The following is a 27,374-nucleotide window of genomic DNA, read 5'->3' as shown; positions in this document are numbered from 1 at the left end:
ATGTCAGCAAACACCGAACACCGTGTGCTGTCCAGACCAAAGGGAGCTCACTTCATCTCGCAGCATTAGGTAGAGCAGTGATTGAAGGGAAAGTAAAGAAAATAAGGTAGAAGCAAACATTAGGGGTAATGGAAGAGCACATTTCTGATGGATTTTTTTTGTTGTCGTCGTTAATGTAGGGGTTTTTGTACATGCGGAAACCTGTTTAGACCCCGGGTGAGCAGCTGAGTGCCATGAGAGCCTCAGCCTTTGCACCTCCCGCTGCCCGTCCCAGCACGGCCACCCCATGCAGCTCCAACGCAGACCCTTATCTTCAAGCTGTTCCTGTCGTATCCTCTCTGCTCCTGCCATTCGTAGTGCGTTTCAATGCAAATGTGCATCAGAGAAACTAGAAATGACATTTAATTCGACATCATTAAGTATGAGATCGCCCCTTTCCCATGCAGGGCTGTATCAATCAAGCCGGCTTTAGGTCTTTTCTTCCCAGGAATCTGCTGCAGGTTCTTCCAAAAAACACTTTGCCATCTGCGCTCGGTGTTTCCTGGCAGGGATGATTTATGGTCCATCACCTCCCTCCTGATTTAGCATGTGGAGGGACCGATATGTACCTTTATTAAAGGCAATCTTAATCTTTCTTATGCAACATTATATAAAAACGTAGGCTTCGAGCAGCTTTCAGAGGCAGGCACAAGCTGCTGGCGGTAATACACCTAAATTACATGGGATATACGGGGTTTGGCTGTTGTACTTCTCCGACAGCTTCCTTCCATTGCTTGCCTTAACCAGATTTGTTCCCAGCGCCTGGCCATCGCTGGGGGAGAGCTTATGGGTAGCAAAACTTGTCGGAACAGTTGTTTGTATACATACATATATATGACTGAGGTCCAAGTGCAGAAGGAAGTGGGTGGGTGGATGCCCGGGTGGATGCCCAGATACATGGGTAGATGGATGTACAGGCACGTAGGTGGATGTATGTGTGGGTGGATAGGTGGATGGATATACGGGTGGGCGTGTGGGCGGATGGTTGCCGAGTTGGGGGGAGCGTGGATGGGGGTGGGCAGATGTGGATGGGAGCGTGGATCGGTGCACGAGTGGGCAGATGTGTTGGTGGGTAGCTGGATATATGGGAGCACGGGTTGGTGCGTGCACGGGTGGGCGATATGTGGGTGTACGAGTGCACGGGTGGGTGCACGAGTCGGTGCATGAATGGGCAGGTGGGCGTCCAGGTGCACGGGTTGGTGCAGGAGTGGGTGGGTGGGTGCCTGGGTTGGTGCTGGCGTGGGTGGGATGCGCGTTTGGAGGATGTGTGAACGGGCGGGTGGACAGACGGACGGTCTCAGGACAGACGTCACGGGCAGGTGCGCAGCCGCCGCCTCCCGCTGCGGAACGAGCCCGCCTCAAGCGCGCCACCGCCCCGCCCCGCCCCGCCAGCAGCGCGCTACCCGCGCGCCGCTCCGCGCCGAGAAGCACGCGCCGGCGGGGCGGGGCGGGGCCCTGCTGCCGGCCCGTCCCGGCGCGGGGGCGGTGCCGCGCCCCGCCCCGGCTCGGCGCGCGGGGGGCGGGCGGTGGCGGCGGCACCTGCGGGCCGGGCCGGGCCGGGCCGTAGGGAGCGGAGCCGAGCGGAGCGGCGGCCGCGGCCCGGATGTAGCCGGCGCGGGAACATGGCGGTGGGGGCGGCGTGACGGCGGCGGCCGCCGAGGTAGGGGCGGCTGGAGCGGGGCGCGGGGCGGTGGATCTGCGCAGGGTACGCGGCGGCTGGCTAGGCGGAGCGGCGCGGGCGGAGGCTTGACCTTGCGGGGCCGCGGGCGGGCGCGGCGCTCCCCGGAGCGCGGCGGGGGCCGCCGTGCCGCCCGCCCGTCCTGGCAGCCGGTGCCCGGCTCGGCGGAGCTGGAGCGGGCCGGGAGACAAAGGCACGGCCCGGGCATCCTCTTCCCCACCTGTGCGGAGCGGGCAGAGCCGCGGGCGCTGCCGAGGGCGGCTGGCGCAGGGAGAGCCGGGCGCTCCCGGACTCCTCTCCTGGAGGGCTCCCGAAGGGTCGGCGTAGGTGATTTCGCTTTAAATACCTTGTCGGGGTTTCCCACAACAATGGCCTTTTTTTTTGCCCCCCCCCCTTTTTTTTTTTTAAGCATTCTGATTCTTGTCAGGTGTTCTTTCCAGAGGAAGTTGCTCCCAACTTTCCGTGAATATCATGTGCTTTGGGTTTCACCCACCAAGCAGGTGCCTGGAGAGATGTACAGCCGCTCCTGGAAATGCTCGTGCATGCACCTGTACAGCTCTGCTCACTCTCATTTTTTGCATGTAAAGGGTTAGAAATGCCTGCAATCGACTCTGTTCTTCCGTCTGTGTTCGTTAGCCTTAGGTCATCGTAGCTAAAGAAAATGAGCTGCATGGTGACTGCTGTGCTTGAATAATGCTTGAGCCTCAGACCAGAGGAGACGTGCTTTTTTCTTGGTATCGATCAGACCTTGAGAATTTCTCACCAACAAGCCAGCAGCATGCAGGCTGCCTTTCTTCCTCTTTGTTACACACCAGCCCCCTGTTAACGTAAAGAAACAATGGAATTTTTTTTCTTCCCAAATACTCAGTGTTAGACCAAATGGGCTGTTGTTGCCATTAAGGATAAAATTCCCATTAATTCAAAAGGGGCCAGCAGTGAGACCACCCTGCTGGTAGCCTTCCCCTTCATCTTAGAATTTTTTTATATGCTTTTGCATTTGCAAAATGAAGGAAGAGAATTGGTACCTGTGTTGAGATAGATCTCTGTGGTCCCTGCTGCCCAGACAGCACTTAAGGAATCATTGCTTCTAATTTATTGCCTTTATTGTACCATGAAACTTTAAATAACGCAGCTGAGGACTAACGTAGGGAGCCACGCTCCCCTGCCCTGTGCAAAAGCTGGTGTTGATGGCTGCGAGCATCGCTGCTGCTGTTGGGGATGGACCTCTTGTTGTGTGGAGGATGCATCTGTAGGTGTTGGGGAATCGCTCTGGCCGTCTGCCGAGGATGATGTTTCTGATGAGGAGAGTGGGTTTAGTGTCGCTTGCGGGGCTCCCTGGCCACCTGCACCCCTGGGAGCGAGGTTGAGCAGAAGCTGCAGAAGCTTCTCTGTTTCAATTTGAGGTTCATAAAATGGCCCTTTGCATTGCTTATTTCTTCTGGCTGAAGTGTTACTGTTTGTGCTGCACAGCAATTACCAACACCTTGATCCCCCCATGGTGAGCAGCTGCTCTCCCGGTTTGCAGGTGGGGATGGAGGGGTGTGGGCAGTGTGGGGCAAGGCACTGGTTTCAGAGCTGCTGCTACTGTGCTGGCTAAAGCTTTGGGAGTTACTCATTGCAGTTTGCCTTACTGGCTGTTTCTGTGGTTTAGTCACCGTTTTCTGGTTGTAGTTTGTTTCAGGTTGATGGAAGGTCTTTGTTCAGAGTGGAATTACGTTTTTGTATTAATTGGAGATGAACTGAGTAAAACCACGGTTTGAATTGAGGGAAAGACTCACTCTCTTGTTGAGAGTGCTGAAGCTAAACTTTCTTCTTTAACCTGCTTCAAACGTTTTTACAGCTGGTTTTGATCCAGGTGAAACGGCGCTGTCTAGCGGAGATAAATTTTACTCAGAAGATTTTAGACTAGTCTGCCGTAGTCCTGCCTCCCCATGGTGCAGAAGCTCTGAGTCCCATTACTCACTCTTGCAGTTTTTTAACCTTATTCCAAGGAAATGAGGGCTAACCAGTCACTGTGAGTGTGCACGCCTGTCATTCAGCTGTAGTGACTGTTGAACCATACTTAACAGAGGGGCTCTAAGTAGTCATTTCTGTGCGGAGAAGTGGTAGCACAGAGAGGAGACTGTGGCAGTGCTGTTGTGGAGAACCCCTTTACAAGTCATCAGCGAATCCTTGGTGACCCCCCACAAAGCCAGACCTAGTAAATCCCATTGCTTGTTCGATTCCCTTGTTACTTTGGCATGCCTATTTGCTTCCTGGTGGCTTTTTGTTTTTTCCTGGACATCTTCATCAATCACAGATATTCACAGTAGGTGAATATTTGGCTTTCAGTGAAATCTCAGCATCCCAGTGGCTGATTCCAAACTGGGAATGCGTAACGAGCAAGGTTCTTGCAAAGCATTTTATTTCCCAACTATTATTTGCCAAAGTAACAGTTACTTTGGCAACTATTCCTTTGAAAACTAATATTTGGGAAATAGAATGCTTTGCAAGAAACTTGCTCACTAGTGTCAACTCCTGCTGTCAATCAGCTGAGAACAAATTTCTCATGGTGCTTAGTTAACAACAATTAATGAGTTTTGCCTTACTTACCTCATCAACATCATCTCTGACCCCAGATTTGCTACTGAAATAGGGGAGGCAGACTGTTCTTTTTGACATCAGTTGGGGTATGTAATTTGGGTTTAAAGCTGAGTTCAAGGAGGACTCCAGCTCATGTGGCTGAAGCCCAAGAGGTGATGCTGGCACAGATCTGTCAGGGGTACTGTGCTGTTTCAGGGAGGTATAGAAGAAAGAAGAGGAAAAACAAAGCAGAAGAGCACCTGCATCTCTGCTCCTCCTCTCTGATCACCCTCACATTTGACACTTAAATCCATTTATTGCTTTGAAGCTGCTCCAATTAAGAATCTGAAGTGTTTGGCATCTTCTTGTTCAAATACATAAATTCACTCTGGTTTTACTGGCTTACTTTGCAAAAGCTACAAACAGAAGTCTGCTGTGTGGTGTGCGTGGAAACTGCTAACAGGTGTTTGTGGGTACCAACAGCTGAAGAGTTTCTGAAACACACATAAAGCTCAAACAAAAAACCTCTTGCTAAAATACCTCCTTGGGATATCCTGCTCCTGGCGTTAGCACCTCTGACTCATGGTACTGTTTGGCCATCCTGGTGGGGTTTCTGGGGCCATCTGTGTTTTGCTTCTTGCTGAAGTCAGTGGAGTTGGTCTGTTGGGTCTGCTGCAGGGTTTGGCCACATTTCCCCAGGTTTTGGTGAAAGCCGAGCGAACCCTCTGCTGTCAGGGTGGGATGGTCGGTGACAGCAGCCAGATAAAAACTAGAAACACCACGATGGAAACTTCATGTGGTTGATATCCCTCACACCTGGAGGGCATACACTTTTTACCATCTTGCAATTATACTCTATTTTTTTTCCATTAATTCTAATCTATTAAATGTTTCCATACAATCTTACTACTCTCAATAGCTATTTGAAGCATAAAGGGTGTTTTACACAACTATTTGCTCAAAAAATGGATGGCACAACCAGTAGAGCCTGTCATGTCTTCCCTTGTAGCTTCTCTGGTGTCTGATATGGGTTTGTCTCTTGCTTGGTAGGAGCTTCATAGGGTATCTCCCGTCTTTCCAGATACAAAGCTTGGTATTTTTGAGACGACTTCCCCCAATTAAATTCAGCTTCAGCTGGTGATGAGGTGCATCAGAGTGCTGTCTGATGCACAGCACAACTGCATTGGCTTCATTATCAAGGGAAAAGAGCTGAAAACTGGTAAGTTTCAAAAATGTTACCAACTGCACAAACCCCCAGTTAGTTATGAGGCCATTTAAAAGGCAACTCCCCCCAGCCCCGCCTTAGAGCAAATTTCAGTGCATTCTAGTGATATTTAATGTTCAGGTAACTCTGCTTAAGCCTTTAATTCATTAGGCCATGGAAATTCACTGGGGACTTGCTGTTAGTGCTGGTGTTTCAGCCTGCCTGTCACCAAGCCCAGCAGGGCTTGGCATTGCATTTGGAGGGCTCTCCACATGACAAAGAAAACAAAATATTTTCTATCAAAATGAATGTTTAGCTTTTGCTTTTCTGTTTTTTCCTCGAGAGAAACAACTCAGAGGGCAGGACTGTGCCTGGGGCTTCAGGGCTAAGACCTGCCACAGCGTTTGGTTCTCGCATGCTTCAGCCATGCCTGTTGAAAGCAGCCGTCTTACAGCCCTGGCACAAAATGTCGGCTTTGAGCCAAGTCTTGTGCCTTAAAGGTTCAAGGATTATCCCTTTCCAAGTAGTGCCTGTGAGTGCAGTGACGGGAGAAGCGTATGGTCCCATCGTGTCGTGTAGAACCAGCCACGACACATTAAATCAGCTATTTTGCATCTTTTCCAACTGTTTTTTTTTTTTCTGGGCTGTATAAGAGTGTTACTGCTTCTGGAAGGTGCATCTAGTGGAAGTACAAAGGTAATTACGTTTCAGAGCAGACAGAGCTTGAATATCTTTTAAAGTCAAACCAATCAAACAAAAATGTGTGAGTCAAGTTTAGTTCTTCTCCTTTTACAGGCTGGGCTACCATTTCCTATTTCTGACCTTTCTTATTCCCTAAGCAAAGCTTTTATTAAAACATGAGCTGTATATACCAGTTAATATTTATATCTCACGAACCACCAAAATTGGGGTCCTAGTAGGGCTGGAGACTGTAAGGACACGTAGTAAGATGTGTTTTCATCCTGGGGAGCTTATGGCATAAGGTGTACCCATCCTGTTTGTACATATGCCATGTGCCAGGGTAAGGATAGCCAAAGCATACAGGAGCAGAGTGGCGTGACTTGCTTGGGGGCACGCAGTGATGGAGAGCAAAAGTGAAATCCCAGCTCCCATCGTTTTCCTTCTGGGCCATCCTGGCTTTGCTCTGTGTGCCAGCTCTGCTGTTAAGAGTTTGCTGCTAGCGAACAGCTCTGCCTGCAGCAGGACACGCTGTTCTGGTGTCACAGGGGTGGGAGCTTTGATTTTGCTGAACAAAGGTGCTCTTCCAAAAATAGGTTAAGCCAAAGAACTTGGATGCCAACAATAGCAATAGAGATTTTCCATTTTCCAACTGTGTTTGAGATTTATTGTTCCTTGCTGGAGGCAGCTGAAAAAGTAAGAGATGCTGTAGCTATAGGCAAGGGAATAGTGGAAGTAGACATACACCGTCACCTCTGATGGAGGAAAACCACATGTATCAGATATCACTGTAGAAGTACACAATAATGCAAAATAACAATGTAAATAAAAATGTGCAGTGTCACTCAACCCTTCCCTTAGCAAAAGTTTCGTTGCTTTCCTAGCAGTTAAGGTACCCCAGAAAGGGAAGGATGGAGAGATCCCGGGTGACAGAGGACAAAAGAAATGCCAACAAACAAAAACTGGAATGAATAAATGCCACAAGAATGATCCTGGTGATAGCCCCTATAAACCTTTCATTGCGACAGGCTCTGCTGTGTGTCAATAATTCACTCTTCCTAAACTGGTGGCAGTAAAATCTGTGCAGTGGGCTTTCCCCTACGCCTTCATACAGGTTGTTCAGGTGATAGTTGTTAAAACTTAAGATTTCTCTCATGGGATTCTCCATAGAAATTTTCATATCGTTAAGTTAAACTCCAACTTTCCCATTCCCCGAGTTAGATGCATGCACAGAGGACAGAGCTAATTACTTGCACTGCTGCTATTTAAGGCACTGGGCTGAGCAGGGAGCTAGAAGTCAGGAGGCACTGTGGCTCTAATCCATGCTGTGCTGCTCGCTGAGCCACCTCTGAGAAGTTATTTAACCTCTGCGTGCCACTGCTTCCCTCTGGGTAACAGAAGGGATTATGATAATTGCTTTTGAAAAGCACTTTCAGGTGTTCAGCTTTATTTTTTTTCCTAAGGCGCAGAACTATCTGGTCCTGAGCTGAAGAGGCTCAGTCTGTCCCAGGAGGCTTTTGGTACTTTGCAGGATTAGAAAAACAATGCTTAATGCCTCATCGGGCTGTTTATGCCATGTAAATAAATACATTTAAAAGATTTTTCATGAATCTTCTATGCATTACTCACGGAAGGGCTCTTGGATACAACTGAAGGACATAGAAATGAGATATTGTTCAAAAGGGTTGTTATTGAACTTTTCGTGAAATGTGAGTAAAATGTCAGAATGCTTAAATGGTTTTTTTCAACAAAATCCTGCCTTCTCCACAGAAACCTGGGTTTACCTCTGTTAAATTTGTCTCTACCTTGAGTTAAAGACCCGAAAGGCAACAGGCTTGCTGCATTTCTTGTAGGATTTGGAGGGTATTTGGTTTTGTGTTCTATAGAAAAGGCTGATTTTCTAGGCTGAAGAAGTAGGAAGTTTTTCACGAGAGCAAGATGAGCACAAAGCAAATGCACCCTGAGCTGTGCCTCTATCTCAGATTTTGAAGCATCCAGGAAAGAATAATGGTGCATGAATTTGTCTCTCTGTTGCACACACTGAACTCCTCTTTTCCAAATAGCAAAACTTCTTCCTATTTATGCTTTGTGTCACAGGGAAGAAATAATCAAAGGGCAGAAAACCCCATGGCTGAACTGCAGCTGAGACCAAAGTGTTAATGAAAAAGTTTTTTGTGGAGCACGGTGCTTTTAGTGGGGTGGCTGGTTAGGAAGCACCATCTGCCGTAGGGTGTGCCGGCAGTGTGTGGGGAAGCAACATTACTGGCGATTTTATGTTGGAAACATAAAGTTTAGTGTGCTACTGGAAGTGCTCCAGTGCCAAGGCCATGGCTGTAATCTAAGCCATCAGCTGCTCTAGCAAAATCTCTGGGTGCTCCCATGTTTTATGCGGGAGCTTGAAATGATGCAGCCTAAAGCCGGGGAATATATTGCATCTTCCCGGCACGAGGGATATAGGCCCCGTAAGCACGTGTTGAGAGAGGCTTGGCTGCCAAAATAGTTTAGTGTTGCTATGATGCTTGCAGGTGGTGATTGCCTTTTAAGTTCTTGCTCTCTGTTCTGACATTTTTAGGACAGTAAATGAAGGATGAGAAGTAGAAGAGCAAACAAATTAGAAAAATCCTGTGTGTGGATATCTGTAATTGCATTCGTGTAGCTCAATGGAAAGAGCCTGTCCTACTGGAATTCAGGGAGGGCTTGGTAGTGAATAAAAGTAGTTATTGCCAATAGCTCTCATGCCAAAACTGAGTATTGATGACAGGGCTCAGCTTAAAGCAGGTGCCATAATACATACCCTAAAAACTGCTCTGGGGAAACACATGCAAAACCAGGTGCCTTGTATGCCATGGAGGATTTATTTGTAGGGGTGAGACAGAAGAAACCTTCGCTTGGATGGAGGTGAGAGTCAAGTCCTGGTCCTGGGAAGTGAGAGAAATGCTTTACTGAGGCAAGGCTTTTATTTGGGGCACTCTAATGAGTGATACTTAGGTGTGTCACTCATTTTTCATTATATTAGAGATACAATACTGAAATTACCAAAAATGCAACAGCCATCCCACATCTGTGCTTTCCCTACCCACTCTCTTTGAGGACCAGCTCTTAGCACTGTGAGGATTCAGAGAAGAGTAAGTAGGGTTTTTTCAAGTACTTAAGAAGTACAAGGCATGAGGTAAATAATTTAAACACTGATGCAGAGCATTGCCAGCTGAAAAGTGACTTAGAATCTCTTAACATGCTAACAATAAGTGGATTTTTTTCCTCTTTTGGGGGAGAGGGGTACAGAATGTGCCACCAATCAGCAGGGCTGCTTCCTTCCAAGAGAAAGGTTTGCTAGAATGAACTCAAAGCCAGAGCTTCTTTCTTCTTGGGCGATCCAGTCTGAATTTGGACATCACCAGTGCAACAGACCCCTGGGATTGTGTGTAATGTGAGAAAACTGATACCTCTGCGGCTCACATTTATAATAAAACTTCTGCTTGAAGAAGCATTTTGACTTTTTCCTCAGCATCTGGTAGGAGTTGGCCCACAGTATTTTGTTGTTGCATTTTTTGTGCAAAAACCTGATGCTGCTACTTGTGAGAGACCTTTAACTGAGGGTTACAGAGTTTCCGGGTGGTTTTCTTCCATTGCTTTTGCCATTTTTATTCTAACTCAATTTCTCTTCTTGTTTACTTTGCTCTTTGGTATCTCTCTCTTACTGATGTAACAGCATCTTGCTATTTCTCTTCAATTTCCAATTCTCTGTAAGAAAGAAAAATAGTCAACTGTCCTGATTTAGCTAGAAATTAAACTGCAACTATTTTTTTAAAGGACTTAATGAGAAAATTGGTGATAATTGCTAACTAATGCTTTTTAAAGACTTTTTTAAAATAGGTGAAAGGCTGTCAAGCTGTCAGTCAAGACAAAGATTGGATAATGCACCGTTCCCCTGACAAGTTCCCTTTATTACATTAGGCATCCACTTCCCTCTGTAAATTTGAGCTACTCGAAATTTGCCCTTTAATGTTTACTTTGTCTATCCTTTCTCAGTATTATTTAAGTACTATTAGTATACCTGTACAGCATAGTCAAATAGATACAATAATCTTTGAAGAAAAATAACTTTAAGGTGTGATTAGCTTTGCAATATCATGGTATTCTTCAGTGTTTTTCTAATAACTCACCCTGTTGCTCCGTGTTGCACCCACCTGCCCTTGCTGAAGCCAGTAACTAGCCTTGGGTCAGGCTCTGAAATGTGCAGGGTCTGGCTTTGATGAGTGTGTTAAAGCTAGGCAAGTGTGAAATTCTGAGTTGCATGAATATTTGTGGTCCTTATGGACCGTTTCTCAAGACTTTTGCCTATAACATACAGCATTTAATTTTCTCTTTATTTTCTTTTTAAGTAAATTTGGGGAGCAAATTTGAGATGTTCTTGCAATCCCCTGATTCCAGAGGCATGGGGTTTTCAGAGAAACTGTTAAAACAGCAAGATTCATAATAAAAGCAGATACTGGGCCATGCTGAGTAGTGTCTTTCCACAGTAGCAGCTACTCTCTTCATGGTTCTGGATTTAAAGCACCATGAAACAGAATTTATCTCAACTCCAGGCACTGCTGGCATTGCATGTAAAGCACCACAAATGTACAAGACTGGTGCAAACCGGAACAGTCTTCCTTCCCAGACCATTCCCCCACCTCCAACAGTATTTGCAGGTTGAAAACCATTGCCTTCCATGCCACCAAGATCTGGAGTTAGCATGTCTGTAGCAGGATCTGCTGCTCAGGCTGGGCAGAGGATGGAAAGCCACTCTGGCACAATGCTCCCATCCTGCTGGGAGAGGAGGTACCAGTGGCAGCACTGTGAAAGGACTAAGTGCGGTATTGATTTTGACGTAAATAAGGCTAAAAATTGCCATGATGTCATAGCAAAGCATTGCAATCGTCATGGCAAATGATGAGAAAAATAAGAGTATAGAAATAACTATCTCCCTTGGCCCTCAGATAAATCAAAGCTTAGCCCTTGACCTCCCATTGCTCACTAGCCCAGAATGTAAATCCAAGGGTTTATCATTAAGCTTAACGGGTCATAAAATCTGGGCTATTTTGGAGGTAGTTGCAGAGATTTGCAGCCCAGGCAGAGAGCAGGCTCTAAGCTGCTGGGTCTTGTATAACTAGGTAAATAGCAAGCTTCAAATAATACTATAAAGCTATCAAATGTAATAACTAATGCAGTCAGGCAAGTTTTTGGGGAGGGTAGCCTTGCTGATGACAAGCTTGCCAGTGAGGACCATAAGAGGCCCCAGTTTAAGAAGACCTTTTATGAACAAGTTTAAGTCCCTTTTGCTTTACTGGAAGTCAGTTATGTGCATCCAGTTTGGTTCATGTGTAGCCCTTTTATTTTCTGCACAGCAATGCTTTCTTCAGTGTGGGCCCAAGAGAGCAAGCAGCAAAAACCAGAAACAGAAGCGACTGACAGCTTGCTTACTTTGTCATTGCAGTTTAAATATTTATGACAGCGCTTCACAGCATGCTAGTAAATGCATGATAGCATATTATGTAATGGTAATAAAAGTTTAGAAGTAGGAGACTTCACTACTGCCCTTTGCTAGTAAATCTTTGCTACCATCTGTAGTGAGGCCATGTAAAGGCCATGCCACTTTTCCCCCAGTTATTCTGTGTGAAATGGGCATTAGCTCTTCACTGGCATTTGCAATCACATGTTTTTTTAAAATTGCTCTCCATCTCTTATTCAGGCAAGACTTTGGTTCAGGTCAGATTCCTGTAAAAGTTGATGGCTCTGAATTTGCGAGTGAGCAGCAGGTCTTTGGTGTGTGCAGGGGAATGGACAGGGAGCAGCTCCCTCAGTGAGGGAACCTGGGAGGAGGGGATTTGGACTGTGAGTCTTTTAGGTTAGTTAACAGTTCAAAGTACCTTTTTTTTTTTTTTTTAGAGTTGTAGAGTACTGATTGCCATTTGTACTGTACTGCTCCAGTGAGGGGGATTCTCAGGAAATTATGTGCAAAGTCACTTGTGCCTGGACTGAGGATATCTGAGTTGGACTAAAGTTTGGGATGGGTGGTGCAGCTTCCAGGGGAATTTACTGCGAAATGCTGACAATGAGAACAGAAGGCTAATGTAGAGTTGACTTTGGGACAGCCAAAAGAGTTGACTTTGGGACAAGTAAGAAGGTAGCCCATCAAAGGAGGAGCCTGTCTAGGAAACCTTACGTGTCTGGCTGCTGCCAGGGCCCGTGTTGCTGTGATTTGGATGACGTGCCATGGTGGGACAGGGCAGAACCTACCCCTGACCTGGACAGCCAGCGGTGATCAGTGCTGCCCACAGCTAACACTGGCCAAGAGAGCTCTGTGGCTTGGTCAGCAGGGGAATATGCTGGTTTTCCAGTTGTATGGTCCCAGATTTCAGTCCAAGGACTAACCGGGTCATTGGTTCCTTGAGCTATTTTAGCATAAATAGTCAAATTGAATTAAATTGGACTACTTCTACACTTAAACAGAGGTGTGTACATTAGTGCCTTAATGAATCAAGGAGAGATTCCCCACTTCTTAAAGACAGACATTGGGAACCTGCGGTTAGTTATGTTTCAAAATGGCAGAAGAAACCGTAGAGTTAAAGAAAAAGTAAGTTAAAGATGATTTGTACTTGGCATAAGAGCGCTATTATCTGTTGTGATGGCTTTCCTAGCAGTACTGTATGTGCTCGGGAAGGCATTTTGGGGATCTGTGCCAACAGAACTCAGTCTTGGAAGCACATCATGTGAATGGATGAGAAAACAAGCCACTAGCACGAACAAAGAGCCAACGTGTAGCAGGCTCTAGGGGCGGGTGGGATGCACGTCAAAGTGCAGGAGTTGAGAGCTCTGCAGGACTTGGGTAAATGCTTTGCACAGTCACGGAGAGATTAAATGTATGGCAGGTACCAGATTATTTATCTGATGTACACACATGCGTGTTTACAAAAAACAATTGCTCGATGATCAAGACTGTTATCTTAGTTGTTACCAAAGATGTCGTAAGGATGCCAAGTGGAAAAGTGAGACCTGCCAAAATCAAGAAGTAACAGTAGAAGTTGTTGACTTTTAATTTTGTGCCTTTGAATATACAGGCAGCTCTAATTATGTACGCTGTTTCATACACAAGATTGAGCATGGTGCAGCCGTTGTTTCTTCATTTATTATATCTCAGTACCCACTGGGGAAACTTCCAGCACCTTGGCTGAGCGAGGCAGGAGTCCCCAGACCCACAGAGCAGTATGAGTTCTTACAGGATGAGACACACAACCAGGGGGGCTCCAGGGTCCATCAGCTCCCGCAATTCAGTCTTTCCCTAATGTCACATTTCTGGAGGCTGTGCTGGAAGATCTGGTGATGTTTTAGTTCATTTGGTGCAGTTTGAAAAGCAGAAGCTGTAGTGGTGTTTGTTGCTTTGCTGGGGATGCTTGGTGCGTTACCTTGGCTTTATTGACCCCAGTGCCAGTGCCCAGTAAAGCTTTGATCTTGGCGCAGTAATTCTGCGAACACTTTTCTTGAATTTCAAACCTCGGAAGACCACTGGACTCTTGCCTTTTGCAGTAGTGTGGGATTGGGGCCTGAAAATTTCCTCATACATTTGAGAAAGGTGGCGGGATGGGTGTACCTTGGTTTTGAGTTTGATCTGTGGGATGAGTGTTGCAAGATGTGGCTGGGTCTCAGCTCACTTTTATAATGTATCTGGCAGTTTCAAAATTCTCCGAACTTTGCTCTCTCCCTTGTACATTTCTCTTTTCTAAGAAAGCATTGACTGTTTCTGAATTTTGCTGCTTTTTATAGGCTCCTTTTCCTCCCCCTCTCACCACTTGCTGCCTTTTCTCCTCCGCCCCAGTTACTAAAATCTCCTCTCCCCAATGTGTCATCTTTGTCAGCAGCGCTCTCATCATCCACAGGCTGAAAGCAGAGCATGCTCGAGGAAGAATAAATGAACCTGAACCCCCCCTTAAGTTTTCAAGTGGCTGGAAGTTGTTTGCCGATCAAAGGCGGCGCGTGGGAGTCTCTTCTGCTCTTTGCTTCCTCCATCCTTTATCTGGCAGTGCTTTCTCCCTGCTCCCGGCTGGCAGGGCTTGCCCTGCAGGCTCTGCAGGGGCTCCGCGCTGAAACGAGTGCAGCTTTGCATTTCCAGATAAAAGGCACGGATGAGTACCCTGGTGTATAAATACCAACTGCAAAATTCCTGCGGTCAGGGTGGTAGGTGCCTTCAGGAATATGGGAAGCACTTTGGTAGGGAGAAAAGAAATAGGAGAGCAAGGAGTTTTGGAAAGATAGGTAAAACAGAGAGGAAAAATGCACGATGGCAAAGCTCAGCTGTATCAGCTGAGATATACTCGTTACTCGTATGCTGAGATATATATATACTCGTATACTGAGATATACATATACAGGTGAGAAATACTCGTTTTGATCGCTGCAGTAATCGAGTCATGATTTTCAGGAGTATTATGAATAGCTCTTACATGTAGAAAGTTTGCAGGTGGTGGATCCCATCTCTCTCCCTGGATGTTTTCAAGCCGCGGCCGGACAAAGCCCTAAGCAACCTGCCCCTGGTCCTGCTGTGAACGGGGGACATGGGGGCCCCTCCAGCTTGGGTGAGTCTGTGACATTGGTTGGTGTTTGGAGAGAGGATAAAACCAAACAAAAACATAGAAGTCGTTGGAGTGACATGGCAAATTTGTTTCAATGTAATCTGGACTTTATCACTGGTGTTGACTGTACTGAAGGCTTCCAGGTCCGGCAAGGGGGTTGATCTAGATAAATGTATTTATTTTCCTGCTTTTCATTTCCCATGGATGTACATACTGGTGTAGCTTAAAAGCGCATGGCAAGGAAGAAACAGAAGAAAGGGGACAAATTAAGAGACTGCTGCCAGATTAATTATTCCATCACATTTCAACTCATATTTTTAAACCTACAACTTTGGGGATGTTCAAAATTATCATTGCAATGACCATCTTTCCATCTAATTTAAAGTCATTCAACTTTACAAGAAGCAATTATGCTCCACACTAACAAATGAAAAGACATGGCAACATCAGAAAAAGTGATTATTCGAGCAATCTTTCTTACATAAAATGGCTAACTAATCTCCCAGCTTCAGTCCTTGAGTGCTGTTGCAAATATCTTCCTGAAAGATAACTTCATTCTCGGTACACTGGCGGCCTGCTTCTCATCACTGATTGCTCTCTGTGTTGTCGCAGTCATGGTTTAGGGGGTTAAGAAATTATTTTCTCTTTTGTCTCTGTAGTTCTTCTTGCACTCACTGCTGTTTTTATCATCTTCTTCTGTGACTAGTGAAAGTGAGGAGCAGGGAATGGGGTTTGTGTCCTGCTTAGAAACATAAGGAAATCTCCAGACTTGCTGCTCTTCTGCTGCTCTGACCATCGTCCTTGAGGCCATCAAGTCTGAGGTTCTGGAGAAATCTAAATGTCGATGGGCTTTGTTGCCAGAGAGGGGGATCCGTTTGCAGGTATCTTGGTTTATTGGTGTGGAGGTGATTGATGTATCCTGGTCCAAAAACTGAGAAAGGAGGGGAGGGAATCTGTCAAAAATCAGGACCTTTCTAAGAAACAAAACAAAACAAAAACCCCAAACAAAAAAAACAACACCAAACCAATTCTCAGAGCTTAAATTTCCATTTTAAGTTTTGCAAGTCACTCTAACTAGTGCAGTGTTGCACTTGAAATCTTGTTATGAGCAAAAGGAAATGCATCTTATTTGCAAAGCCAAGACTGTATTGTTAGTGTAATTGAAATCTTAACCCTCTAATGAAATGTTTATTGTTAGTCCAAGTTATTACAAAAATAGAAAAGGAAAATAAAAAATCCCACTAAAGAAGAAGTATCAATAATAAGTTAAATGTTGCTATACACATTTCCTAACATCTGTGCCTTTCTCTGCTCACTCTTCCACTGCCCCCTGCGAAAAAGTGGGGTGGCACAGAGGTATGTTTTTGGTTTTCTTTTTTCTTCTTTCTTGGGTCTCCTGCAGACGTGTCTGGCTTTCTGTACTGTACATCAAAACCTGCCTCAAAATTGAGATGCAACCATCAGAAGCAGAGGTTCAATTCAAATTCAACCAAACAGACCAATTTTGCAGGTGGAAATTGCTGTCTTGTACGGGCTTTTATCCCCCTTTAGCCTTACTGACACTTGTAAATTCAAAATACCTCTTCTCCAATAAAGCATCTCTGCTTCTAGTCCTGACTCCTCTTAATATTTAAAAAAAAAAAAAAAAAAAAAAGGCAGTGAGTCATTATTGTCCTACGCTGCTCCCAGGAGGAGCATGATGCTGATGGTGGCATTTATTCTTCCTTGCTGGGAGAAGCAGGAGGTGGTTGGTGGTTTCTTCCACCGGGCTCTAGGATCCACTTGGGATAATACATATATTTATGTCTTCCAGCCTGTTTTTACATGCTCTTTCTTAGAGTCTGCATCCCCACATTGTATCCATGTTTACTGTATGTAGAGCATCTTAAACACATCGGATACTTGTTCGTTATTTTCTTTGCTACCCCAAAACCTGATTTTGCCAAGGTCTGCATTTCTGCCACTGTTAGTGAGATATATATGGGTCTTATGCTGTGTTGCCTATGGGCTGTCCAGTACCATCCTGTGCCCCCTCTTCTATCTTCCCATGCCTGCACCTCTCTGTGTGGCATCCTGTGCCCCTGCTTGGGAGTCCTCTGCTATATTGTGCTGTGACGCTATTCCTCTGCCCTGCCTGATTGCGCCAGCATCATCAATATTTCATTCTCTGCAGAACACCTGCCTGTTACTACTCTCTGTACAAGCATTACGGTTATGTACAAAGATAAGCCACTTGGTTAATAGAAAAATAGATGGTACAGCTAAATTAGCTGCAGCAAAGCCCCAGGCAGATGCAGCTAGAGCCTGACCCTCAGCAGAGTCAGTGCCTCAGTGTGTACCATTTCATCAGGTTATTTGCTGGTTTTGTACCTCCTCTCCGTCTCATAACAGTTCTTGACTTTATATTTTCATCTTAATTATTGCTGAACATTAGGTTGATGTTTACAGGAAACTATTCGTAAGGCTTTCAAGATTTCTTTCCTGATCTTAACGTTAATTGAGAGACTGTTGCTGTGCCCACAAAGTGAAGCTTGCTGTCCCTGCCCTGTGAGTTGGTTTGTGTTTCCCAGTGTTGAATTTAAGCTGACATTTCAAAAGTATTTTTGACTGAGAAGCAGTCACTTCTGATGTCAGAAAGCTCAGTCTCTACAGCCACAGGCCATCAAGATGATTGCCCAGTCAACATGGAAGTAATTGGGATTTTCCATTCTTACTGTCTATGAAGGAAGAGCAGAAGAGCCAGAGGACTGGCTCACAGGTGCTGCTCAGGCGGCCGTGCTGACATGTCTCTGCTGTGCTGCCTGGAGTTGGGCATGGCGTTGCAACTCGCTGGGGTTATGCTGATACCATTGGCTAGCTTACCTCTGTAGCTTTGAGCTTGCTTTGACACCCAGCACTGTTCCTGCTCTGTCATTCCCATATAATCTGTACCATGTTGTTAATTTTTTCCCTAAAAAGTTGTGCAGTACCTATTTATCCATAGCCTGTTGTAGCAATAAGCTGCTTTTCAGCATTCCTGATGATAATTTGTGTTTTGGGTGCTCTACCATTTGCCTAAAAATATGCATCTATTCAACCTTTGTCTGCTTTACTATTTTTATATACACAGACACCCCCCCCCCTTCAGTGGAATTTGCTAAGGACTGTTTGTCTCTTTTTACAAATGTTATCAATTTCTGACCTTTTTTGAAATTGGAGAATTTTGTGGGATTCACTCCTAGAGGAGGCGTTAACCCGAGATGTGCTTTTCAGTTTTCCCTCATTCCTGTTCTTAACACTTTCCTGTAATCTTTTGAATTTTCTAAGCCCGAAGCTTGGCTGTGGTTTGCTTAGCGGACACTGCCCGTTGTCAGCAAGTCTCGACCTGCTCCAGGAGTCTACTCGAGTCCCTGTTCTTCAAACCTCTTCCGAAACTGTCTGTTCATCTGTGTTTTGAGTGTTTCAGAGGATTTTACTGCGGTGTTTCAGCCGCAAACATAGAAAACAGCCCAAATCAACATCACCCCTAAATTCTGCCTGCAGACTTCTCTCCCTCCTTACACTGCTGGTACCTGGGTGGACCGCAGCTACCGAGTCCCTCCATAGCATTTCCCAAATGTGATGTATCTTGAAGGATGCAGAAGATTGTCCCAGATCAAGGTTGTGGTTTTCTGAGGCTCATCTGTTCACAATATGTTTAAGCAAATGGCATATTCATAATTCTAGATAAAATTAAGGGGGAGGAGGTATTGGTTTCACATTTTGAATGCAAACTTTTAAAACAGATGCAGCCTGCTGGGAAACATCATGTTAAATTGCATGACTTTTTACAAGAAAAGAACATCCATTTTACTCAAGTCCACAATATGAAAGATTAGGAGTTAAGAGACATTTTTTGCCCACTTTGAAAGTAAATGTATTTTAAATGTTATTCTTCAGTGCAGCTGTTGCTTTGTCTCTCTGGAAAGCCTTTCTCATGCTTTGAGCGATGTAAAGTTGTGGGTTGTATGCTAATTCAGTCTAAGGTGTCAGACTTCCTTTCCACTCATGGGAGGTTTTCGCACCACCATCTTCTAGAGAAATGTAGGACTTTTTTATTTCAACACACCACTGGTTTGGGAAGATCTGTTGGAGATTCACCATCTTTGAATTATTTGTGCAGGGAAAAGTATGAATGTGAAGATTTCATGTTATTTTAGAATAGACATATCAATGTAAGATGTCATGGAATCAGCTGGTTTCTTTTTTTTTTCTCCTCCAGTATAATTATCCAGTAGTTCCTACATTTAAGAAAAATAAGCCAAAACAAACTAGGACCTGTGAAAGAGGCTCATGGTGCTGATGGAGTAACCTCGGGTAGTGTTGATGGGGCAGCCAGGAGCCGGTGGGATGCTCCTGTTAGCTGCTTGTCACAGATGGGTATTGTAGTTACTGTTCCAGCTACCACTTATTTGGGGCTGGAAAATCATCCTGCAGAATGGGTTAATTTGAAGATGCTGGTAAGTTAGGTATGCCAAAATTCTGAGGAGTCTAGTGTTGCCTGAGCTTTGTTACCACCCATTGACCGCAGGAGGAATTGCCAAGAGCATGCAACAGCAAGTATCAGCACTGGGAGAGTTTGGCTGGAATAGCCACAGGATTTTGCCGTCTCGTCCCCACTGTTGTCCTGATCTGATCTGCCCTGGGGACTTCCCTCTCCCAATTCTTGCTGCTTTCCTTTGAGAAAAGTGCCTTTTTGAGGAGAGCCCTGGATAGAGCTTTCTCCTTTCCTAATCCTCTTCTCTTCCTTCATGAGAGTATATTGTGTAGATTGAGCTTGCTGATCTTGAGCTTGGTACTGCCGTCATACCATTCTGAATACATCAGCCATGCTCATAATACACAATCTGAAGCCATTATTCTCTATTCTCTAGAAGCGATCTTCCTTTTTAAAAATATTATTATTACTATTATTTTTATACAGCCAGCACTGCAGTCTGAGCACTTCCCCAATTGTAACTCATATTTAGTGACTTACTAAGGTTTATCCAAGTCACAGATTCCCAGAGGATGTTCTGAGCTTGTTTCTTATTTAAAAACATCATCTAAATTCAAATCAGGAATTAACACAGTTCTGCAAATGACATTCACCCCTCTGCAGAAGGACCAACGTTAATCCTATGCATTGCAGCAACGGCATTTCAAGCCTTGTTTGAGGGCTTTAGTGGGGCTTAAATGAGCCTTAGGCAAAGCGCAGACCTCTGCAATAGTTAGGTGGGACTAACACCACCTACTTTGGGCACCAAGCTTAAACATGTGTCAGAGGGGCTGTATTAGGATGTGAGTTCCCTTTATAGCCATGGGAGAAGACAAGGTGCTCCACAAAACCTTCCTGCATCTCTTGGTACCAGTTAGTAGCTGCAGACAAAATCTTCATATAACCCTTTTCCTAAGCCAATTCCCCACTGCTGGAATCCCTGTCTTTGCTGGGAGAGGATGAGGTCCTTGTTTCACAGCTCTAAGGGAACCGATGTGTTGCTGGCAGAAACAGCAGGATCTTTAGTCTGGGACTTTCAGCACCTATTGAAATTCAGTTCAGGCTGATCTGGTTCCTGTAGGGCTTCCTGGAAATCCTCACCTTAATATATTTATTTTTCTTTTCCCTCCTTACTAGTTGTCATCGTCAGTACATTTTGTTTGCATTGTTAGAGTTCCCACAAAACCCATTGCACTGAGTGCAGCAAGCAAGTTGGAGAGCATCCATCCATCCCTCCCATGCCTCAGTTGGGCAGAGCATGCCCCCAGCATAGAAATTGCAAAATGGGGCTCAGAATAGAAGAGGAAGCTGATACACTTGCTTCTCCAACATCCCACTGCTCAGAAAAATATAAACCCAAAGCAGATGTGTCATTAAATCATTTTAAATCATTGCAAACATTGCAGGAGTTCAGTACAATCATCCATAGCTTTAAGCCACCTCCGCAAAGTGCTCTGTATCTCTGTCATAAAATTTAGATGAACTACACTGGGTAAACTGTTTCACTGTTACCTGGTAGCCACCTACCTTTTAAAGTTGATATTTACTGGGGAAAGATAGAAATACATTTCAGTGCATTGTGAGAACTCACCAGAAGATTGGTGTGATTTCTCGGTCCTTGTAAAGCTTCTGCCCAACACGGGAAAATATCTCCCTTTAATTCAGAGACCAGGCAAAGGAAGCTGTCTGGTATTGGAGATTAAAATATATGATTATTTAATCACTGGTTAGTTAGTGATAATGAGCAAGTATTTTGCAAAATGAGCTCTTAAAATGAATCTCTAAACACAGATCCTCGTGCTGCACTGCTGAAATTGAATGCAAAGTGTAGCCCTGCTGCTCTCAAGAAGGACTCACCGGATCAGTGTTCGATCTCGGCCAGGTGTTGGTGGCAAACCTGCTGGCCAAATTACCAAGCAATGTGTGTAGCAAGGTCAGGGGGAGGCTGTAGCTTCAAGGGTTTCTTAACTCATAACTGTTATTTCTCGTGCTTCACTGAGTTTTTCCAGCACAGATACGTTCCCCTTTAATTGTTGGACTTCTGAGAATGGCTTGACAGAAGAGCAGCCAAACAATCTTGTTTTCCTTTGTTAGCTATTTTTATTTTACCTGGATCATTACTTATCAAAAAGTACTGCCATCACTTGAAATAAACATGTTTAAACATTAATAAGCAGCTTAAGAGATGCTCTTTTTGATGCTGTGGGAAAATACCGGCTGATTCTTGGAGGAGAAAAAACATAACACAAAAGTTTTTTACCTCGTGTGTTTTAATATCCCTCAATAATTACTTTGCAAGTGGGAAAGCAAAGAAGGGAAATTGCTGCAATCAACTGCCCATAACATTGCCTTGACAAAAGCCCAACCAAGCCAACAAAGCGAGAACTGGTTCCCAACTGCAAGAAGAGGTTTGTGAGGGCGCACCTGAGTGTGCCTTGTGTCTGCCCAAAGATACGTTGAAGGCTGCTGGGAGTCTGGCGGCACTGAAAGCAATGCCCTGGACCTTTCCGGTGGTGGTTAGTGCTGCATTAAGAGAATTAACAGCACATATTTCGTTATTATCTATATAATTTCAACTACGTTGAAAGCCTCAAATAAAATCAGAACATAACAATGCTACCCATATGCCCAAATTTCTTAGAAACTGACTTTTGAAAGGAAGATTTATTCCATTTTTATACGGCCAAGCATGTTACAGTATGTATCGTGCTGCTGCTCCCTGTCATGCAAGGTGCTGCCTTCATCACTTCCCGTAGATTCAGAAAGTCAATCCAGAATGGACTGTTGAATCATCTTTGTCCTTTCTCTGGCATTTTGCGAGCCATTCTGTTTCCACCTTCTCATCTCAGCACGGGGTGTGCTGTGTCTGACTACACTTTCCTGTGCAGAGAGATGTCCAGGTTTCACATGGCATCTCCAAGAAATTAAACGTTTGCTGCTCTACTTGATGGCCTGTTCAAGAGTTTAATGATTCATAGTATAAAAATACTTTCCTTGTTGGCTCTTCCTCGCCTTCAGCTTCCAGCCAGTGATTCCTTTTATTCCTTATTGCAGAGATAACAAAGCCCTTTTTTGCACTGTGTTTTCTTTTGTGAAGGAGGTTTTACGCTATAATCAAGTTACCTCTCAGTCTTCTTTAGACAAGCTGAACAGATTGGGCTCCACATTTCTCATTATAAGACATTTTTCTCCGATCCAGTAATTTTTATGGCTGTCTCCTGTATCCTTTCCAGTTTTTCAACATCCTTCTTGCCAAGGTTGACCCCAAAACTTTTTCCGGGATCCATCTCATAAACTGTGATGTGAGGGGGGTGAAATTGCCTCCCAGCTTGCGTGCGTTGCATTTCCATTTTATATGGACATGGCTTAAGCAGAATATCCCCTGTAACATAGGGAGGTTGTGTTCTGGTCTCCTGAATATTTTTACAGAGGCGTTTTGTTACTGGCTGCTGTGGCCAGTTCTGTAGGTACCTCTGTGGTCCTTGTGGTGCCCAACAGTTTTCTCTTTTCATTGCTTTTTCAGCCATTAAAAGAAGAAAAAGTTTGACAGTGCTAAGCTGTTTCTGGAGAAAGATGAGTTACTAGCTTAATAAATGCAGGTATTCCCAATGCTTTCTTATTTGTTGGTTTTCAGGTTTGGCAGCTAAGCTAAAGTTCAATTAAGTATCTCTAACCTTGCTGCAGGGAAAGCTGGGGAACCATTTGTTATTTTAAATCTTTTTACTTTTCAATTGTCAAATTCAATTAAGGGAGAGTTTATACTCTCATTGGAAAAGGGCAACAGCTATAGAAAACCCAGCGACCTGAGCTGTTCCAGGGTCTGATGAGGGGTTTCATGCTTTCAGCGCAGAGTCATCTTCAGAGGTTTTGGCAGTAACTGCAAATAAGTTTTTGCTTATCTTAACGTATGGGGAGTTACACATGCATGTTTTCGTGCTTTGCAGCCAAGCTGCAACCCCAGAGGACAGAGCTCAGCAACGTCCACCTGAGCAATGCTGGAAACTTGCTTTTTAGCCAGTTTGCAGAAACTTTAGTTTGCACAGACTGTGCCCTGCCCCAAAGCCATTGAAAGCGAAAGCGACATTTCCAGGGAACGCAAACATGTATGTGGGGTTTTGGGGCTTGTTTTTGTTTGTTTGTTTTAATTTCACTATGTCCCAGAAACAACACTCCTTTCCTTCAAAATCTCATTTGTGGTTATTTTCCTGTCTGTGGGAGAGGGAAAAAAAGGGCTTGTGTGTTGATATGTCAAAGGACATCATACGTAAAGACTGTGGCGTGCTTTAGTGCCATGGGTGCCGTAAGAGACAGGCGTTGTCATGGGCTTTGTCAGTCCTTGATGCAAAACCAAGGAATAAATGTTGTTTGAATTCATCTGAAGCCACTTCCTAACCAGGGACTCGGGCGTTTGTGTTGACCTGCTGCATGTCCTGTGCCTGGCTTCACAGAAGGAGACTTCTTGCCTAAAATACTGTTCTTGGGCTGTCAGGATTTTCTGCTATATAACCTGGTTAGGTGTCTTTACAGCCCTTTGCAGTCTCATAGCAGATGCTCTTTCTTTTCTTGCTGTCTCATCCCCTCTCCTCCTCCAGTTAATGGTAAGAAGTATTTTTAAGTACCACTTCCACATAAATCTGGGAGGCTGAGTGACTTAGAGGCCAGTTGGGAGGATGAATGTGTCATCACTGGAGTAAAAACATAGATATGGGGAGGTTTTGTGTTTGGTTTTGTTTGGTTTTTTTTTATAATGTTGCCGTTTCTGGTGGGCCAGCAGATGGAACTGCCCACAAGGCCATATTTATCCCTGCAAAACCAGCTGCTGCAAAATGCTGGGGCGAGGGTTGTGTGGACTCCTGTGCTTTGGAGAAGCTTGTTGTTATAATAATAATGCCCCTCTGTTTGGCTTAGCAATGTTCTCCAAATTGGTATTTGTTCTTGAAGTTGTGTATAATTCCCACTTAGTTAATCTAGGCTGAAGTAATTGTGTAAGGCACAGCTGGAGGTTTGTATTTGTTCCTCTGAAAGAGAAAAAAGGATTAGAGCAATTTTTGGGTGAAACATGGTTTCTAAGATAACATCTCACTATAGGACATCTGGTGGCATCCACTGGCGTTCAGGGAATTAAAGGATGTTCCCTGCTGGTGTGGATGTGATGCCATACCCTGGTTTCCCCATAAAAGCACAAATGTGGTCATTAAAGAGAGTGGCAACAGTCCTTTAGGTACCTGTTACTGGTCCTGAGAGGTCTTGGAAAGGCAACAGCCAAAAACCATGGGGATGAGAGTGCCACTAGCTGAGAAACAGCCAGAATAACTTTAAAACTTTTTGATATTTAGGATAAAGAAATGCAAAATGGTGGCACCAACGGGTATGCTGTGCAGGTAGAAGAAGAAAAAAAAGATAATAATAAAAATGATTTTTTTTTTAAGCTGAGCAAGGCAGGAGCAGGCAGAGTTTGAAGCACCAGATGAAGCCAAATACATGTGTTTGTGAGCAGCCTGCTCTGCAGACATCACAGCAACCGGGAGTGCCCAAGCCAGTGGAGAAGCTGGTGCTGTGCAGTGGTTGCGGCACAGTGATTCTGTAAATCCTGTGTGTGCTGGGAAACCCTTTGGAAATGAATATTTAATACAGAAATAAAGTGATTATATGTATGTGTAAATGCTGTATTTATCTCCCTGCTGCCCTATAAATGGCTGGTAGCTATCAGCCCAGAAGGGCTATAATAATTATGGCTTCAATGACTTGGCTAATAAAAAATCAATTCCATTGAGACAATCTGATGCTTGCCTTAATGGGAGGCGCTGGAAGCGTTATCCCCATTTTAAGTATGCACCTGCAAGGAAAAGGGACTTGCTTGGAGTCCAGCTTTCCCCAAAACTGGAAACTTCTGAAAATGCTGTTTTTCCCTAAGCCGTCTCTTGCTTGGCAGCCTGTGGACACACAGAGCTCGTGAGCAGCAGCCGCTTTCCCTGGCACCTACCAGACTTTTTCCCAACTGAATATCTTTGGTTTTGTTTTGGTTTGGGTGTTGTGTTTTGGTTTGTTTTTTTCCCCAGAAGAAAACTCCAAAACAGAAAGTTTTTGCAGAATTTGCACTGGTTCTGTCACTATTTCACAAGAAAAAGTTTCTCTTTCCATGGGAGTGTGAGGGAGACAGGTAGAATCGAAGACTTAAGAGTTAACCGGAATGGAATGTTATTTGTGGATGTATAGACCCATCTCCAGTCTCCATGTGGAAGCTGAACTGGGACTGGTAATGACTGAAGTCTTCAGTAAATGCTTTTATATCAACTTTCTGTTACGTGGAGTTGTGTTGTCTTGTTTCCTAGGGGCAATATATAATTTGTTCACTATTAGACTGTCCTATTTAGACAAATTAGACCTTTTTAACACCATTCTTATTAATTGGTTTTGACTGCACTGCGTTAATTACAGCAGGAATAGGAACATCATAATTGTAGAGAATTGTTCTCTAATTTGGGGAAAACAGACAACACTCAGGGCCCAGCTTCCAGTGCAAGTTTGTTATCTCTGTATTTAAATGTGGTATTTATACCATTAACATAATCTTGGGGTGGCTGTAATAATGTGAATAACTGGGTGGGAAGGAGTCAAAACATGGTATAAAAATAGCCCCAGGGAGTGCAAACCTGTTTTTATAGACAAAATAAGAGCAGAAGGGGGATGAAGATGGGATGCCAATGCTGCCGCATCCTGGGGCTGGCGTGGATGGTTATCATGGCTTATATCAAGTACAGGTGGGGACTGGGTATTGGCATCACCAAGCATAGTGCAGCAGTCCCCATCCTCCCAGTGAAAATTTGGGGTTTATTGCCTGTTTGAAGTGGCTGGGAAACCATTGAAGGCTTTGAGCAAGACCCAACAAAGTTCATCGGGTGCCGCCTCTGGGGTATATCTCCCAGGTCACAGCTTTGGTCCCTAGCAGGAGCAGCCTTCCTGCCCAGCAGGATCCTCCATTTACCTTCATTTAATTTCATTGCTGTCATTTCCTTCCCTCCGTGCTGTACGGAAGAAGAGAGCGGAGAACCTTCTCGCAGTCCCCTGCTGAAGTCGAGAAGACCCAGACCTGTTGGGAGAGAGGGAGTGAGCCCTCGCAGAACACTTGATGCTGAGTCTGATGAAAGGGACTCTGCCGCCCACATGCATGTGGACTGGAGTAAACGATGCACATCAGTACACTGGTTTCCCAGAGCTTGTCTATATTATTCTATGTTTTAAAATCTCTCTGGTGCTACTAAATCAATACCTCTACAATGCTGCAAGGATGCATAATGCTGGCAGGGTAACAGAGCACCTTTCTCTTTCATGCAGAAATCTGAGATCTCAGCATCTCCAACATATTGAGGTTATTTAAGCCTTCTCTCAACCCATAGGACCTACTTGGCTACAGGGTCACCTTTTAATTTTTTTTAAAAGACTTTTTCCAGCATTGGCTGGCTTTAAACCTGCTTGATTTGGAGCAGGTGAGTTGTTGAGATCCCTCCAGCCCAGCCCGCCACCTTTACCCACAGCTTATAATGCAGAATATTTGTGTTCCCATGAAAACCATCTGCAGGTTATAAAGGGTTTATTCATTGCTGCCCAAACAGAGGCAGTGATCCCCTTACCGCCCTGCGCCTGTGTCTAGAAACCATCTTAATATACTGTATCATGGCACTTTAGAAAGTCAAATCTCTTTTTAGCCTGACTTCCTAAGGAAGCTTATGTGATCATGCTCTGTTTATATCTTCATCCCTCCCTTTGAGAACTTTTGAACCCGTGGGCCCAGATCAGCCAAATTTATCAGCTGAAGGTGTTGACGGTAGTAAGGATGCAAGGGTTTTTTGGAGCTAGATAAAGCAGTGACACTGAAGAAAAGTGCTTCTTTGTCAGCTCATGGCTGATCAGACGTGAAGTCTGCAGGAGAGGCTTAGAGGCACCCAACCGCACACCAGCCGTGGGAATTGCTTTTTTTTTTTTTGCAGAGCCCCAGCAGGGCCAGGCCCAGTGCGGGTCTTGCTGCAGAGATGCCATGGCAGGGTTGGGGCTTGCAGGGCTCCCTTGTTCCTGCTTTCACGGAGCTTGGCCATGCGAGAGGCCGTTTGG

The 27,374-nt window shown here is 44.8% G+C and overlaps 1 protein-coding gene across 2 annotated transcripts in view; it reads left to right on the top strand.

Annotated features, from left to right (window-relative positions):
* Positions 1-1,574: 1,574 nt before the first annotated feature.
* Positions 1,575-27,374, top strand: part of PAK5 (p21 (RAC1) activated kinase 5) — a 92,485-nt gene continuing 66,685 nt past the window's right edge. Inside the window, exon 1 of one of the 2 annotated variants that reach the window (XM_075035454.1) lies at positions 1,575-1,699. The gene's annotated coding sequence lies outside the window, so the exon portion shown is untranslated. The remainder of the gene's footprint in view (positions 1,700-27,374) is intronic. The other variant, XM_075035453.1, reaches the window with a different exon arrangement.

Source organism: Buteo buteo, chromosome 9 (genome assembly GCF_964188355.1).
Source record: "Buteo buteo chromosome 9, bButBut1.hap1.1, whole genome shotgun sequence".
NCBI lineage: Eukaryota > Metazoa > Chordata > Aves > Accipitriformes > Accipitridae > Buteo > Buteo buteo.
The sequence above is the reverse complement of the archived record's forward strand: the minus strand, read 5'-3'. Positions and strand labels throughout refer to the sequence as shown.